We start from the raw sequence: 15,024 nt of genomic DNA, 5'->3' as shown, positions 1-15,024 counted from the left end.
TGTTTAGGGACATATTTACAGAGGGTAATATTGAAATTTCCCTTTGTATTTAAATGGAGGTGATTAGTTACCTGAATCTTGGAGAAAATCTCTCTCAAAGCATGAGAGCTGGACTTTGTGCCAAGGCTACAGGGGCCTGACCCACTTCCCACCCAGCTGAACCCTGACTGTCCAAGCTGTGAGACACCTTGGGACTGCAGAGAGTGGCCTGACCTGTTAACAAAAGGACTGGTCTCATCAGCATTGGGCTGGCAGAAGCCAGCCCAAATGCCACTATGAGGTCATGATTTGGAACTCATTTTCCTGGTCTGAGTGTGTGAGACTGATGGTGTTTGGAACATCCCAGCCATATCCTCCCATTCCCCAGTGTCCGGATGCAGGCGTGATGGATCTCCTGGAAGCTGGGTGTGAGTTCCCGCTGTGGCACCAGGCTATTGACCTCGGGCTATTTGCATTATTAGTCAGTTTTCTAAATCCTTGGACTGAGTACGGAGACAAGAAATATTTTCCATTTTGCTGGAGCTTCAAGTTGTCTGTTATGGATTTTACAAAGCACTCAAAAGGCTTCGCTTTCAGCCAATTTGCTACTCCGGCTATATTCTCTCTCATTTCTTCACAGAAAATTATTTGCTGCCAGCTAAATACAGTATGTTGATGACCTATTAATTTATGACATGCATTTGGAGTTGGGAACGAATTTATAAACAAACTTTAAGTTCTTTCTCCCCTGTGAATTGTACCAGCATTTGTTTTAATTTCCCAGTAGTCATGCTTAATGTGTCAGAAGCTATGTTCGACTGCTTGTTTTCCTCCAAAAAGAAGGAAAAAAAGGAGAAATAACTAACTAAAGTTCAGATCCTGTCAGGTATTATAAGCAACACTTTGAAATGAGGTATGAATCCAAACAAAATATTTTAACTCTGTAGTATTTTACCAAAATCTGGAGGAGAAAAGGTTTACTTACTAAACAATCATTTGAGCTGCAAACCCTAAAGTATTCACCAAGGTCCCTTAAAGTTAAACAGAAAAGAAATATCTATCAGCACATTTTAATAGAAAGCATAAGTCCTTACTAGATAGTATACCAAAAAAAAAAAAAAAAAAAAAAAAAAAAAAGCAAAGAAGCACAGCTTTTAAAGGTTCTTTTCTCAAGTGATGCAGGAAAAATTCCTCGAGCCAGTATGGAAATTAATATAGCTGCAGGTAATCTAAATTTTTGGCATTCATTTGATGCTACAGCAACCCTGGGACCAATCCTGGGAACCCTACTTCAATTAATATTACTAAAGTCAACAGAATTCAACACAAGAGCAGCAGCAGGATGGCACAGTGTGGCAGCTGGGGGCTGCTGCCTCTACCTTGGGCCTGGTCCTGCCCTGGCTCCTGTTCTCCTCCTGCTTCCAGATGTGTTAAAAGTGTTTTACTCCTTCTGCAAAAGTCGAATAATTTCTCACGTGCTGTGTCCTCCAGCAGCTTTTCAGGAGGCAGGATTCTCACACGAGGAGAAGTGTCTGACAGAAGGGTTTTTCCAGGCAGTTCCAGGATTGTTCCCTTGCTGTACCCACCAGGAAGTGGGGGCAGCTGTTTCACAGCTGGGGATGCAATTGTATTTAGATGAAAACTGGTGTCTGGGCCACATGGGGCATGAGTAGGTATGTGGGAGTTCATTCTTTAAGTGGATTTTGTAGCTGGGGCTTATGTAGTGCAAGAAGTGCTTGTGGTCAGCTCTTAAAGGGACTTAAGCAGCAAAGTGCATTTTAAGCTGCTCAAACCCAGCATTCAACAGCCCTTGAGGGAGTTCAAGCCTTTTGCCCAAACCCTGCTTCTACCAGAGGAGTATCATTAGCAAACCATCCTAGGTATGGTGTGAGACAATGAAAGTCTCTCTGATTTCATGAAAGAAAAAGTGCTTTCTCTCATCCACTGAAGGGAGCCATGACTCCTAATTCTTTGGGGGAAATACTCCCTTTTCTCTCATTTTGTCACAGGCTTTGAGGTCCCTGTGGGGGCTAAGTCCTGCCTGTCCTGTCTCCAAGGTATTTCACACCATCAGCCCACACCATGTCCTGGCCTCCTCCATGGGGCTTCTCTGTAGCTCCAAACCCTCAGAGCAGGACATGTTAAAGCTTAAAGGGAAGGGACAAGTACCCAAACCTGGTCACAGTGATGCTTAAATTGCTATCTCAGACCTTCAAGGGCCATGGCTGCAGTTCAGAGCCATGCTGATGGTTTTGTGTCTGTTTGCAGCCCTTTTGACCAATAGGAACCAAGCCCTGCTGTTTCTGGAGCAGCTTTTCTCACCAGAGTATTTCCCAGAGTGGAGGACACACTCTCCTCACAGCAGAGCTCTCAGCATGTCCACACTGCTACACAGTGAACTCCACGAGGGTCAAATATTTAGCCAGCAGAGTTGATTTTTTGAATCCATCAAAATATTTGTTGTGACCTGTATTTGTCAGGCAATTAATTTTGGTTGCAGCCCTCCCCCGGATTTCTCAGTATTGCCCAGTTGGTTGTAGAAAAAATTTCCAGTCTATGAATTTTTTGGGAGGGAAGCACTTTGAATACACTGTATTGTCTGAGTGTTTGTTTGAAAAGCCAGACACTAAAAAACCTCTTGCATTTCAAAGTGGGATTTTACCTCATTTGAGGGGACGGAAATAATTTGACCATTAGTTTTTTAAAAGCACCAAGTCCTGGAAGTATTGTCAGAAACTGGTTTTAACAACCAGCAACCTTCTCACTTATGGTACCAAAAAAAAGCAGATAATTTCATTATTTCCTCACTTGCCCATGTTCTCCATCCTCTCTTAGGAATTAATAAGGCTCATCTGCACAAAGTAGAAAACTCCCCAGGCAGCTCATTCTGCTCTGCTGCTGCTCACTCAGCTGGTTTTCACACTACAGGTGCCCATTGCCATCAACTTTTTTCCCTGTTACAACTTGTTGAGGGTCCATCCTCACTTATTAAATCACCCCCTCTATATGTTAATACCAAACTGCAAATGGTACTATTTTCTATCATAGTAGATATCATTCCCTCTATATGTTAATACCAAACTATTTGAAAGGCTGGGAAAAAAAAAAAAAAAGGAAAAAAAAAGAAAAAAAAAAAGGGAAAAAAAAAACCAGCAGCTCATGGTCTGTCCTTCAAGCCTTTGTTAGTTATGGGCAAAAACAAACCCCATCCCAACCTAACCTCTGTGCTCTTGAAAGCCATTCCCAAATTCCCTGAGCTGCCTCTGCTGCCGCAGCGCCGCGTCCTCCGGGAGCTGTCAGCAGCCTCATTCATTGTGGAGCCCAACTAACAGGAACATCCACCTGCTCCAGGGTGACTCCCTCTCCCCACTGCGATGCTTGCTGGGATGTGATCCTTGCCTGTTGTCACGACCTTGTTTTATTGGATGTTCTAATAGAAGCTGAAATGGATATTAGCTGTAATTACTCATTCCACAAGATTCTGTAGGTCACTCTTTGTACCAGAGTTGAGAACCTTCATTGTCTACATTGCTTAAATTACTGAACATTGTGCCATCAGTTCTGAATTAGTGCTCATTAATGAGCCTGTGGTTCAAGAAATTCCCTATTTATTATTCAGAGGCCAAGTATAATTCAGGCAGCTGCAGTGCAACACTACTTGCCTGACTTTTGATCTGTGATGGAAAGGCCTGGGTTTGGTTTTATGTTAGGTCTGGGGGAGTTATTTATGCAGGGGGGAGACATACAGCAAGCAAAGGGGAATAGATTTTTTTCCCCTCCTAGCCTGAATGTCTCTCTTAGGTACCAGCCTTTTTACAATAAAGCAAACCTGGTTCTTTGGATGTACTAATATCTACTTGGTTACTGAGTGGATAATTCCAAGATCATATTAAATTTCTCTATAATCCTAGAGAAGACTGGCCACTGCATTAACCCCCTTGCATGAAATACTTTTTTTCCTCTGTCTTTCACTCTTTCACCTGCTTCTTCTCTGTTCTTTGTCTCTCCTGAGCACACAAATCTCAAGCATTGACACATCAGTACAGATGGCTGCTCTCCACTATTTTAAACTATTTTAAGCTGAAATGATCTTTTTTATGTTTTCTAACACATCCCCAAAAGGTGAAGCAGTGCTGAATTTTTTGTGCAGCCCAGTCAGGTGCCAGCCTAGAAAGCCAGTGCTGACCATGCACTGGCCCATCTGAGATGGTCAGGGCACAGCTGCACTGTCACCCCTGGCCAGACCTCCCCGGGGACATTCTGGTCCCTTTCCTTCTCCCCATCTGCAAACAGGCTGTGAACAACCTGATGGGGACAAGATAATATTTATTTTGGGGCTTGGAGAGGAATCTGGATGAGTAGGATCTTTTTTTTTTTTTTTTCTGTGGGGAAGAAGGGAGTGCCTAAAGATATTCTGTGCTTTTGGGGGGTTTGCTAATCAGTGATGGCAGCACCCTGAGGGCAAGGGAGCCAGGAGGGAGCAGGCACCCTCGTGGCACTGCTGCTCAGCTCAGCTCAGCACAGCAGGGCTTTTCCAGCGATCTGCAGTTTATGACTGAGCATTTCTTGTGTCAATAATTAACAAACATATCAATGTGATAACAGCAGGGGTGGAGATAAAGCTGGGTCTAAGACTATAATGGCTTAAAGGAGCACACCCTGCAAGAATGCCAACAGGCTGTGGTGCTTTGTTAGGAGAAAGCAAATCAAGCACTGACTGCCTGGTATTAGCCTGCCTCTGAAGAGAGGCTAAATGCTACATACAGCTTTTTGCCAAAAAAACCCTAATTCTGTGGGGTTTGAAATCAGAGCCATGAAATTCCTACTATATAAACCTCAAGAATATTTAACAAAGTAACCATGATCTCCAGAGTTTCTTCCTGCCCTACTCTGGCAATGGCAGCATTATTTTCATTGGTTTTTGACTCAAAAATGGACCACACTTGTTTCCTTGGCCAAATCACATTTTTGTTTAGGCAACATTTCACACATAATTATCTGTGGGGAATAAGGAACTTTCCGAGGAAAAGTCAAATTAGCAATTTTAGTGCTAGAAAATTCTTGAAGGAATGTAGCTTGGGTAATTGATAGAGACCTAATCTTTACAAGTTATAGCAGTCTTTGAAGAGTCCCCAGCATATTTAACTTTATTCTGTAATTGTATGCTTGGGCTCTGAAGATATCTTAAGACTTGCTATTTATCTGCCTGGTGAGGCGCAACACTTTCTTATTAAAAACATATCTATCATGGTTAATGACTTGATTTTTTTCCTTTAATACAGTACAATGACAGGTGTAAAGAGAAGATGAGCATCAGATGCTTGAGCAATATGCTCACTGTTTCAAGACGCCTTAAACATCAGCATTCCTTCATGGTGCCAGAGGAAAAAAAAAAAATGCTACACAGATTACACGCTTGTGTTAGATAGAAAATAGTACCATTTGCAGTTTCAGTTAAAAGCATGTTGAAGTGCATATGGAAAATACCATTAGGAGGAACTCCAGAGCGCCTGAGTAAAATGGGTCATTAGGCTTTCGTTTGTTGGAGAGTGTCTCCCATCTGACAGTGCAGAATGGTAGCATTTTTAGCAGCTTATGTTCCCAGTTACATTAAACAGACAAACAGATTGACTATTTTGCATTTCTCATTTGACAACAGCTTGTCTTCATTTGCAGCACACTGGTGGCTGAGCTGAAAGCATGGCGGATGAGTGTATCCAAGGTCCTGGTTTTGAATAACAGCAGATGCCAACGTTTAACTTCAAAATCAATCAATTCTTTTTCCTGCGTGCGGATAAAAGGTCTAGTGAAGTGCCTGAAGGGGGTTTTCTGCTGTTTACAGCTGAAAATATATTAAAAAAAAATTTCATTACAAAACTTTCTGCAAGAGATGCGGACGCTGGTGATTTTATGGAAGTAGGTATGTGAGAAAGTGTTTCTAATTGAGGGGTACCGAAAACATTCTGTGAGGCCTTGTGAAGTTCAGTCTTTCAATCTCTTATCTGGAAAAGTGCTCAGCTGCTGTCAGATCTTGGGCCAGAAAACCCTGAGTAGTTTCTGGGTGATCACCCCCTGTTCTGCCTATACTTCCCCACACCACCACCAGTAAATTCTGGAACTCATGTTCTGCAGCCACAGGAGTTTATAAATTAATTATTGTTCAGGTTCCCGGAGTATCTGGCCTGAAACCACTGTGGCACATAAATGCTTCTCCCATTGGGGGTGGTTGGCTGGGGAAGACGATGGTAAAATGCACATGGGGTCAAATTTGTTGAAAACCCCCCCATCCTGAAAGCAGCTGGGGCAGGTTTGGAGTCTCAGTTTCTCAGGGGAGTTGTGATTTGGCCCTGCAGATGAGCAAAGTGCTGTGATCTTGGGAGCTGCCAAGTGTTGTTTATGTTTCAGCAATGTAGAACCAAAATACAGCAGTAGAGGCTGGCATTTAAAAGCTATCCACAACTGGGGTCCTGGTAGAAATGCAAAGGCAAACTGCATTTTCTTTTGAAAACGAGGCATGGGGCTATTTCCTCCATCTGGCATACACTACACCTGGTGATGGGACTCCCTGAGGAAACTGGAGGATGCTTTCAAGTGGGAGCAACATCCAACCCTTATCAGCAAGATTTAGCACTGTCCAGATGTATGAAAGATTCACAAGACAGTAAAATGTGAGCAGTATAAAGCTGATCCTGGTGCCTGGAGCATTTGGCAGGGGATATGTAGGTCCAATTACAATGTGAATTTTAAGTCTTTCTTCTTTAAAATCAGATTCTCCTTCAATCAGAGACACATTATTTTCTGCCCAGTAGCACAAAAGATACGCAAATGCAGCACTGGGTCCTCTTACCATCCTGTCAAAGCAAGGGAGCAGCTTCTCTTGCTGCTTTTTAACATTGTTTGAAGACACCACTGTGGGTCCTCACCTTGCAGTGACGGCTGGGGATATGAAGCCTGAACTGAAGAAGTCCAACCCAACCAACTAAAATCAAAAGGCAAAGCAGTCTCCAGCTCCTCTTGAGGGGCTGCTGGCATAGGGCAGGTTTGGATCCCAGGTCTCCCAAGGCACGTGAGCCCAGGGGCTTGGCTCCAGTCTCTGATTGTAGGGACTAAAGGTTAGACATGACAATGTGCAGCACTGAGCCTCTTCATAATTTTATTTTTTTTTCTTTTATTTAGCCTAAGGTCAATGATTTTCTGCAGCCTGAGGGTGACAATGAGAGTCCCCAGGGACCTGATAGTACAGGGACAGGCAAAGCACACCCGTGACACCCCTCAGCACTCCTGCTGGAATGGTCTCCTTCTCCCACAAGAAGTTCAAAGGTTTTGGCAACTGCAAACAGCCACCAGTTCAGAAGCAAGGCAAAATGTATTGGGGGGGACACCTTTACTACTGAAATATTTATATCCTTCTCTCACCCATCCTCCCTGAAGATTTCCTTCTTTAGCACCTCTGATCACATACACTGAGCAAATACTGTTCGGGACCCTGAAATAACACCTGCAGCCAGAAATCCCTTATTAGAATAAATGATAGGTTTTCATCCTGGTTTTCCTAGCCATAGTGAAGAAACAATTTCTTGATTTTCTTTTTTATATAAAGATGCTGATGTAGAGCATTCTAAAATCCTTTGGATATGCTTCTTTTGATGTTAGGTCAGTTATGTTAGATTCATATTTGAAGATCTGGCTTGGCACTGCAGGAAATGCAACAAGAAAAACTAATTTTGAACCTCAAATAATTTTAGGAGAACACATCTGGGAAAAGATCTGTTGGTACCTAAAACATACAGACGAGCCCTTCTGCAGAACAGCATAGATTTACCATACATGCACATCTGGCACCTATAACGAGTCAAAAAATCTTGTTTCTGCCTTATGATTTCCTAAAGTGGTTTTCTTTTCTGCAGTTTAGCTCACCACATTTATGAACCAAGGCTCATTTCATTGATCTCAGGGGATGCTGGCATTCTGCACCCACACAGGTTTTTCCATGCAATCTGGGATGATCCCACGACCTGCTGCCTGCATCCCAGACACCCTGGCTTAGGACGAGGCTTCCTTTGGATCCCCCACCCTCACACTCTCTCAGCCCTGGTGCCAAGGGATCTGCCAGCTCAGCTGGACTCAATGTTCCTTGTGGGAACATATCCTTCCAACTCAGGATATTCCATGATTCCGTAACTGGCACTGATTTGCTGGGGCTTTCACATGAGAAGGACTTCATTATGGATTCTTGGTGGCCCATAAGAGGCAGTTAGGGTTGCCTAGTCACTAACTAGTCCAAAAGGCTTGGGAATTTTCCAAATGTCGGATTTCTCTAAGATGTTAACCTCTGCACTATCAGAAGAAGGCTCGGCATGAAAAGGGTCCATTATCCCTCTCATGCAGTGGAGTTTTGCTTAATAGACTCTTTTATATGTTCCCTGATATCCAAGTGTCCCTGTCCATTCTGCCAGATTCATTTAAACAAGCCTAACAAGACAACAGTGCACAGCCAGCCAGCTGGACATTCATTCCCACCACACTCCTGTGCACAGAGAGGCATGCACAGGGTTCAGCCTCAAAAGCCTGAAAAGTGAGGCTCTCCCCACTGGAACATGTTTTGTTCCATCTTCTTCAAATATCTGGAGATTCCTGCAGATCCATCTCTTGTTGTGACTGTGTTGAATCCTCCGCGTTTCTGGCTGTTCATAATCTGACGCCGGTGTCTGCAGTCTATCGTTATTCAGGGTATGTAGTGATTAAGAGGAAAGAACAAGAGAGTAGAGGAAACCAAGAGCTATCTGAAGCACACAGAAAGAAAAAAAAAAGAAGGGGAAAACACTTTCAAGGCCACTGGAGTATGAGAGGTCTCAGCATGTGGTCGAAAGACATAAGCAAGGGAAAAGTTTGACAAAGGCCACTGCTTGGGCTGCTTGTATGATTGTTTCTCAGTAGAAAGAGCATAATATTGATTCCCAAAACACTGTCTGTCCTTTTACTTACTGTGTATTTTGGTAGTTAAAAGTATATAGCTTTTGTGACAAAAGCATTAAGGAATACTTATGGAAAGTACCACAGCTTAAATGTCCATGTATTCTTTCTTCTCACTCTTTAAAAAAAATTGTTGCTGTTGCTAGGACGTGCATTTAGAGCTCTTTGTTGTCTTAATGGAGACTGAAACATGTAGTTTGGCTTTTGCTTTTTTTATTCATCAGCTGAATAAAAAAAACAAGCAGACAAAGCATTTGTAGTGCAAGAGTGGAGTGCAAATCCCTCCCTGTAAGCTGAACAAAAAAGCTCATTAAGAGGAGGTGGGATTTCCTGGTCACAGCTTTTAACTAAAGGGCAAAGGTCTCCTGTTAAGTACCATACAGTCTAAACAGGGCTGCGTAAAATTATGGGGAGGGGGGGAGACTCAAATATTTGTTCTTAATTCTCAAGTTAGTTTATCCAAAGTGGCAACCAGGGAAGTGTTGGGAATGATTAAATGGCTGCATTGAGGCTACAAATTGCTGCTACTTGCTTTTGTAGCTGGACTTGTTGCAGTTGAGTGATGTCGCCCATCAGTGCATTGTGTGCACAGTAAAACAGTCGAGCAGTGACAGATAGACTGAAACTCAGAGCTACTCCATCACCGCTGAAGGATCCTGCTCACTGGGAATTGAGAATGAGCACAAGCCACGCACGTTGCCCAGGAACAGCTGCTTTCACTCCAGTCCAGCTCCTCAGCTGTCCAGGGCAAGCAGCAACTAGTAAATAAGCTTTATCTCTGATCTCACTGGGGAGGAGAGCCAAACAAAACACAAGCAAAATAAATAATTTGGCAAAATGCTCTACTGATAGGCCTAGATGCTCAGCTTGTAAAGTTCCCAGCCAACAGCACTCCACATCAAGTGAGAGGATGATTTGCAAGAAGAGCCCAAGGTAGCAGTGCTGGACTCCAGCTGGGAATGTGCACAAAGTGCCCAGACAAAGGCACTGAGACCACAGCTTGGTCCACCCCTCCAACGGCTGCTGGAGCAGGGCAGAACCTGGATTGTGGGGACTGGTTTGCAAATGCTGCCTCTGACATGCAAATCCTCCCACGAAAAAGATGAGGAAAGGTGGTCCCAGTGGTATGGCTGAGGGTGAGAGCAGTGAGGGACTGAGGAAGCGTGAGCATCCCTTGGGAAACAACAAGATGGTGGCCAAAGGGCTTGGTCCAGTTTGAGTGTTTCTCTTCTGTGCCTGGCTGGGCCCTGAGCACAGACTCTTCAGCACAAGGTCCCTGTCACGTAGGCAGGGCTTCACCAGCAGGAAGATGATGTGCAGCATCTCTCACCCAGCCAGGGAAGAACAGGCAGAAGCAGCTTTTATAACAGGTGCCTTGCCCAAATTTGTTCAGTTCCGCACTTTGCAACCTCGCTCTGCCTGTCCACCCAAGGGCAGGTCCCTCCACCATCACTGCACCAAAGGGAGAGGGAGGAAGATCCCCACCATCTCCTCCCCACTCGTGTGTCTCTGTTTCCTTCTGCGGTTTCACACCTCTGCTCACCGGAGCGCTGCTCGCTGGGGCCTTGGGTTGCTGTTTTGTTGCTCTGTTGATCGGAAAAGACGACAGACAAACGCAGTGGCCATGTAGATGTGAAGGTTTAGAAGACTCGGTTCTGGTAACAGGTGTATTTTAGGCTGGAAAATAAAAGGAAATTTAGTTTGTGCAGGTTGTTCTCACCAGCTGTAGAATCAGCAAATTTCATGTATGGGTTCATCATGAGATTGAAATGACTGAGGCTTAATATATGTTGTGAGTTCTAATTGAAAGCATTAATTAACATTAAAGCCAAATTCTTCCCATCGCATGTTAAACAGAAATCAGGGAGAAACAGGTAGGCAGTGTGGATATCATTTGGCACTCTTTCTGAGAAACTGATCAGCATTTAGAGTCCAATCTTCTGCAAAAACTCATTAATGGGCAATTAATTATTCTTTGCAATTTGTACTTACACTTAACTATGTGCAGAGCAATAGAAGCTGCATTAAACATTGGTAAAAAAATCAAAATAAAATGAAACTCCACCAAAGACAGTGGTTGTGCCAAACTTGAATGTAGTGCTCTATACTCCCTATTTACCAGGATAATGAAATCTATCCCAGGAAGGCCTAGAGGAACCTCAGCATGAAGTTATGAACTGTCCCCTGTAATTGTTTCATTTTGAGGATGAATTTTGGTGCTTCTATTTTTGTTCATGTTCTGGTTTTAGTCATGAGCCAAGATGGTTGATGACAGGCAGGTATGTGCACTAACATCCTTGTGCTCTGAGCAGAACTGCTTTTAATAGGAGTAGCCCAGCATCAGGATATGGAGTATTGGACAAACAAGAAACTGCCAAGTTAGAAAAAGTTCCCATTCTAGAATTAAAATATTTTTATCTTTTAAAAAAATTGGCGTGGCTTTTAATCAAATCTGGTGCCTTTTTTCTTTTTTTTCTTCGGCTTCAGGTGGAAAAAAAAAGGCAGAAACCTGAATGTCAAAGAGAAACTCAGAAGGTGAAATAACCTATGTGAACTGAAACCAGAAACAGCTCACACAAACCTGCTGAGAAGCAAAACTGCCTTTGCTTAGGCACAAACCAACTCATTGTCCTTTTTTTTGTTTTATTTATTTATATCTCAGGAGCTTCAGGAAGCCCAAATCCTTGCAGTTCGTTGGGTGCATGGAAGTCAGGTTACAAAGGAGAGAGGTGACTTGAGAGAAGGATATCCAGGAGAGACAGAGAGGTTGAAATGCACCAGGAAAGTGGAGTAAATTGTGCATTATGCTCTTGTAAACAGGAGGAAGCTGAGAGTGGCTGCATGACCCAAGGGCAAACAGGATGTCTGTTAGGGTTGGGAAACAAACACGGGTCTCTTGTGTCACCCTGCTGAAAGTGACTTTTGAACCCAGGTACTCAAGAGAGGAGGTGTGGATGTTGGAGCAGCAGGCCAGGTAGAGACAAGTGTTGGTACAACCAGCCCACCCGGGAAGTAGCACAGTTTTGATGTGAGGTAGTGAGACAACATGGATTATTGAGGAGAAAAGTTTTGGTGGAAAGCCTCCAGGCCTTGGCAGCTAAATGAACCACACTGAAGGGGCAGCACGTGCCTCCTGGCAGTGGGAAGGGGTGCATGAGAGCAAAGCAGCAGCGTAGAGTCTGGGAATGCACAGATGGATGGTGAGAACTCAATGGCCTCCAAACCTTAAACTGAAGCTAAGGACTTCACACTTTGTGTCTTCTTTCTTGAAATAAGAACATGGAAATATCTGACCATAATTTATGGGCAGTATAAATCTGTTTATGGGCAATAGAACATCCAATAATCACAGAGGTGTAGAATGATAGAAAGGTTTGGGATGGAAGGAACCCTAAAGATCACCTAGTTCCAAGTGCCTGCCATGACCAGGGATGTCATCCACGAGACCAGGTTGCTCCAAGCCCTGTCCAACCTGGCCTTAGACACTTCCAGGGATGGGGCATCCACAGCTTCTCTGGGCAACATGTGCCTGTGCCTCACCACCCTCACAGGGAAGAATTTCACCCTAAAATCTAATCTAAATTTTTCCTCTATTAGTTTATAGCAATTTCCCCTTATCCTTTCACTTTCTGCCCATGTAAAAAGTCACTCTTCCTCATTTTTTATAACACCCTTTAGGTAAGGTCTCCCCATGATGAGTTGAAGGGATAGAGGAGCCAAATATCTTATCTGGCCATGCTTGACCATCACCCAAGGAGCTGAAGTTCACCAGTTTGGGTTGTTGCCTGATTCTCTCCAAGTGCAAGGGGCAGCAGGGCCTTTCATCTCTGATGTGTAACACAGCAGGAGATGAACATTTGAACACCTTGCAGTGTTGTGAGCTGACATAGCTCAGGGGAAACCTAACCATGCAGTGCCATGATTCTTCTTAATAAATATGAATAATTCTGAAAACTAATTCACTGAATAAAGAAATCCAAGAAGATAGGCTGGATAATTTTTGGACATGAGAGAAAGTTCCTGATGGCTCCCTCAGGTAATAATGAAGGAGCTGAGATGATCAAAGGCTTTGCTGTCTTCTAGAGCCAGAGCCACTTACATCAACCTGCTGGAAAAACGCAAAGCAGGTAATCAGAGATCCTTGAAGAAAGAAATAATGTTTACAGCATTCAACTACTGACTTATTTGTAAGAAAAGCAGATTAAAAATTGGAAGAGGGAAAATATTCTCAAAATATTTTAATTATTTATTAATTAATAATTATTTCACTAATGCCTGCCATCTTGACCTATAACTGATTGACCATGCCCAGTGCATGCATGGGAACATTTGAATTTGTATCCATGTTGGTTTTATGGAAGAGGGCAGCAAAAAGCATCTTACAAATAGAAACAACTTTCATCCTAACAAATATTTTTAAGCTGCAAGTAAATTCATCTCCTCAAGGAAACCAAACACTATTTTGCAAGGGACTTCCACATAGAGTGTTTTCCACTACTTATGTATTTTTGTCTTTAAACCAGAGGGATAACTTCAGATATTTAGTTTTCCACTGCTGGCTTCACTGAGAGGTTTGCCATGGATAGACATCTGTGTGTTGGCCACATTCACCCATGCAGCTGCACATGTCCAGCTGTCACCTCCACAATTTCTGAGAGCATTCCCTCCCTGACTGGCTCACATCCCAGATGGGCATTCAGGGAGAGCCTGACCTGGTATTGGTGATCAATGTGGTTTCATGGAAGCTGCCTTTCTGCCTGACATTCTGGGGCTGCAGAGTGGGTCTGAGCAGCTGCTGAGGGCTGCATGTCTTCTCCTCCAAAGGCAAAATCTGAGGAGCTACAGAGGTACCTGCCAGCTGCTCCTCCTGGTAATGCTCACCCAAGAAACCCAACACACACCTTTTTATGATGACCTTGCAGGGTAGGTCTTTATGGTGACCCTTGAGGGTCTTCCTCAGCCCTTGCTGAATAATTTTGGCGTGTAGCTGTTACACAGAGGAGTCTGACTCTGTGATCACACTCCACTTTCCTATCAGCACTGCTTCTTTCAGTACAGAATTCTCTTTCCCATCACCAAAGTACAGCTGCTTCTGTCCTGTTTTGCCTGGTAGCAGTTTAGAAGAAAAAAAATCATGTAGCATCTTAGTGAAACTGCAGTGGCATGGGCTTTTAGCACTCAATTAACCACCATCACAGATTTCCAGGTATACAAGGAAAGGAAAAAACACCTTGAACTTTGATGCCTCGAAGGGACAAGAGGAAAGAAATGTTTATTCTAGGCTTCATTCTCATTCTTTCTTAAAAGTCTTCTCCAGTAAGCTCAAATTGTAGAGCTGATGAAGTGATTTTCTGTGCTGCAAGTATTATGGGTACCAGCTAATTTAGCTATCATGATAAATACCTGCTAGGAGCCTATTTTCTTGAGAGAGCAAAGAAGAAAGGAAACCTTTTCTGAAAATGGGTAGAAATAACTGTATTTTAGTTGGTATGGAAAAATATTTTGAGGGAAAATAACCTCAGATAATGTGGGACAGCATGGACTAAGGTGCTATTTAGGGAAAGGACATGAGATTCAACTTCTAAGACACGGGCAAGGGAAAAGAGTGGCAATACTGTGTCCTTGTAAATCTGTCTGGTTGCTGGCACTTGGCTGCAGTAATTAGTGGAGCTGTTGTAAAAAACAGTATGATCTTACAGAAGAAACTATATTAAGCAGCACCAAGCTGCTTGAGGTGTCCTGGGCTACCTGTGGCCCAGATGGGCTGTACAGAGAGTCAGGGATTTGCCAGACATCAGAGACAACTTCACCCAGCAGTAACTCCGTAGTCCAAGGGGTAGCAGGAGGAGTGACCAGCCCAATGCCCAGCCATCCCACCTGAGCTATGGGGATCTCAAGTGGTTATACTCAGGATGGCAGGGCTGACTGATCTGTTAATTGGATATTGCAAGGCCAAGAGCTGGTCCTTTGTGTGATCTCACATTTCAACACTCCCCATTTACCTCTGAAGGTTTGTTATGGAGAGTTTTGATATGGCTCTGCCTGAAGGGTTCCCTCTTAGAGTTAGGAATG

The 15,024-nt window shown here is 43.5% G+C and overlaps 1 protein-coding gene across 6 annotated transcripts in view; it reads left to right on the top strand.

The window, feature by feature from the left end:
• The window catches only part of MAF (MAF bZIP transcription factor), a 185,663-nt gene that overhangs the window by 148,247 nt on the left and 22,392 nt on the right, over window positions 1-15,024 (top strand). For 3 of the 6 annotated variants that reach the window (XR_008432919.1, XR_008432918.1, XR_008432916.1), the window contains 2 exons: window positions 5,656-5,899; window positions 7,156-7,462. The exons of 1 other annotated variant lie outside the window; for it this stretch is intronic. The gene's annotated coding sequence lies outside the window, so the exon portion shown is untranslated. Of the gene's footprint in view, window positions 1-73; window positions 408-5,655; window positions 5,900-7,155; window positions 7,463-15,024 lie in introns of those variants that run through there. 2 more of the 6 variants (XR_008432917.1, XM_053953292.1) reach the window with 2 other exon arrangements.

This window comes from Vidua chalybeata, chromosome 11 (assembly GCF_026979565.1).
Source record: "Vidua chalybeata isolate OUT-0048 chromosome 11, bVidCha1 merged haplotype, whole genome shotgun sequence".
Taxonomy (NCBI): Eukaryota; Metazoa; Chordata; class Aves; order Passeriformes; family Viduidae; genus Vidua; species Vidua chalybeata.
Note: the sequence above shows the minus strand (reverse complement) of the source record. Positions and strands in the feature narration are given on the sequence as shown.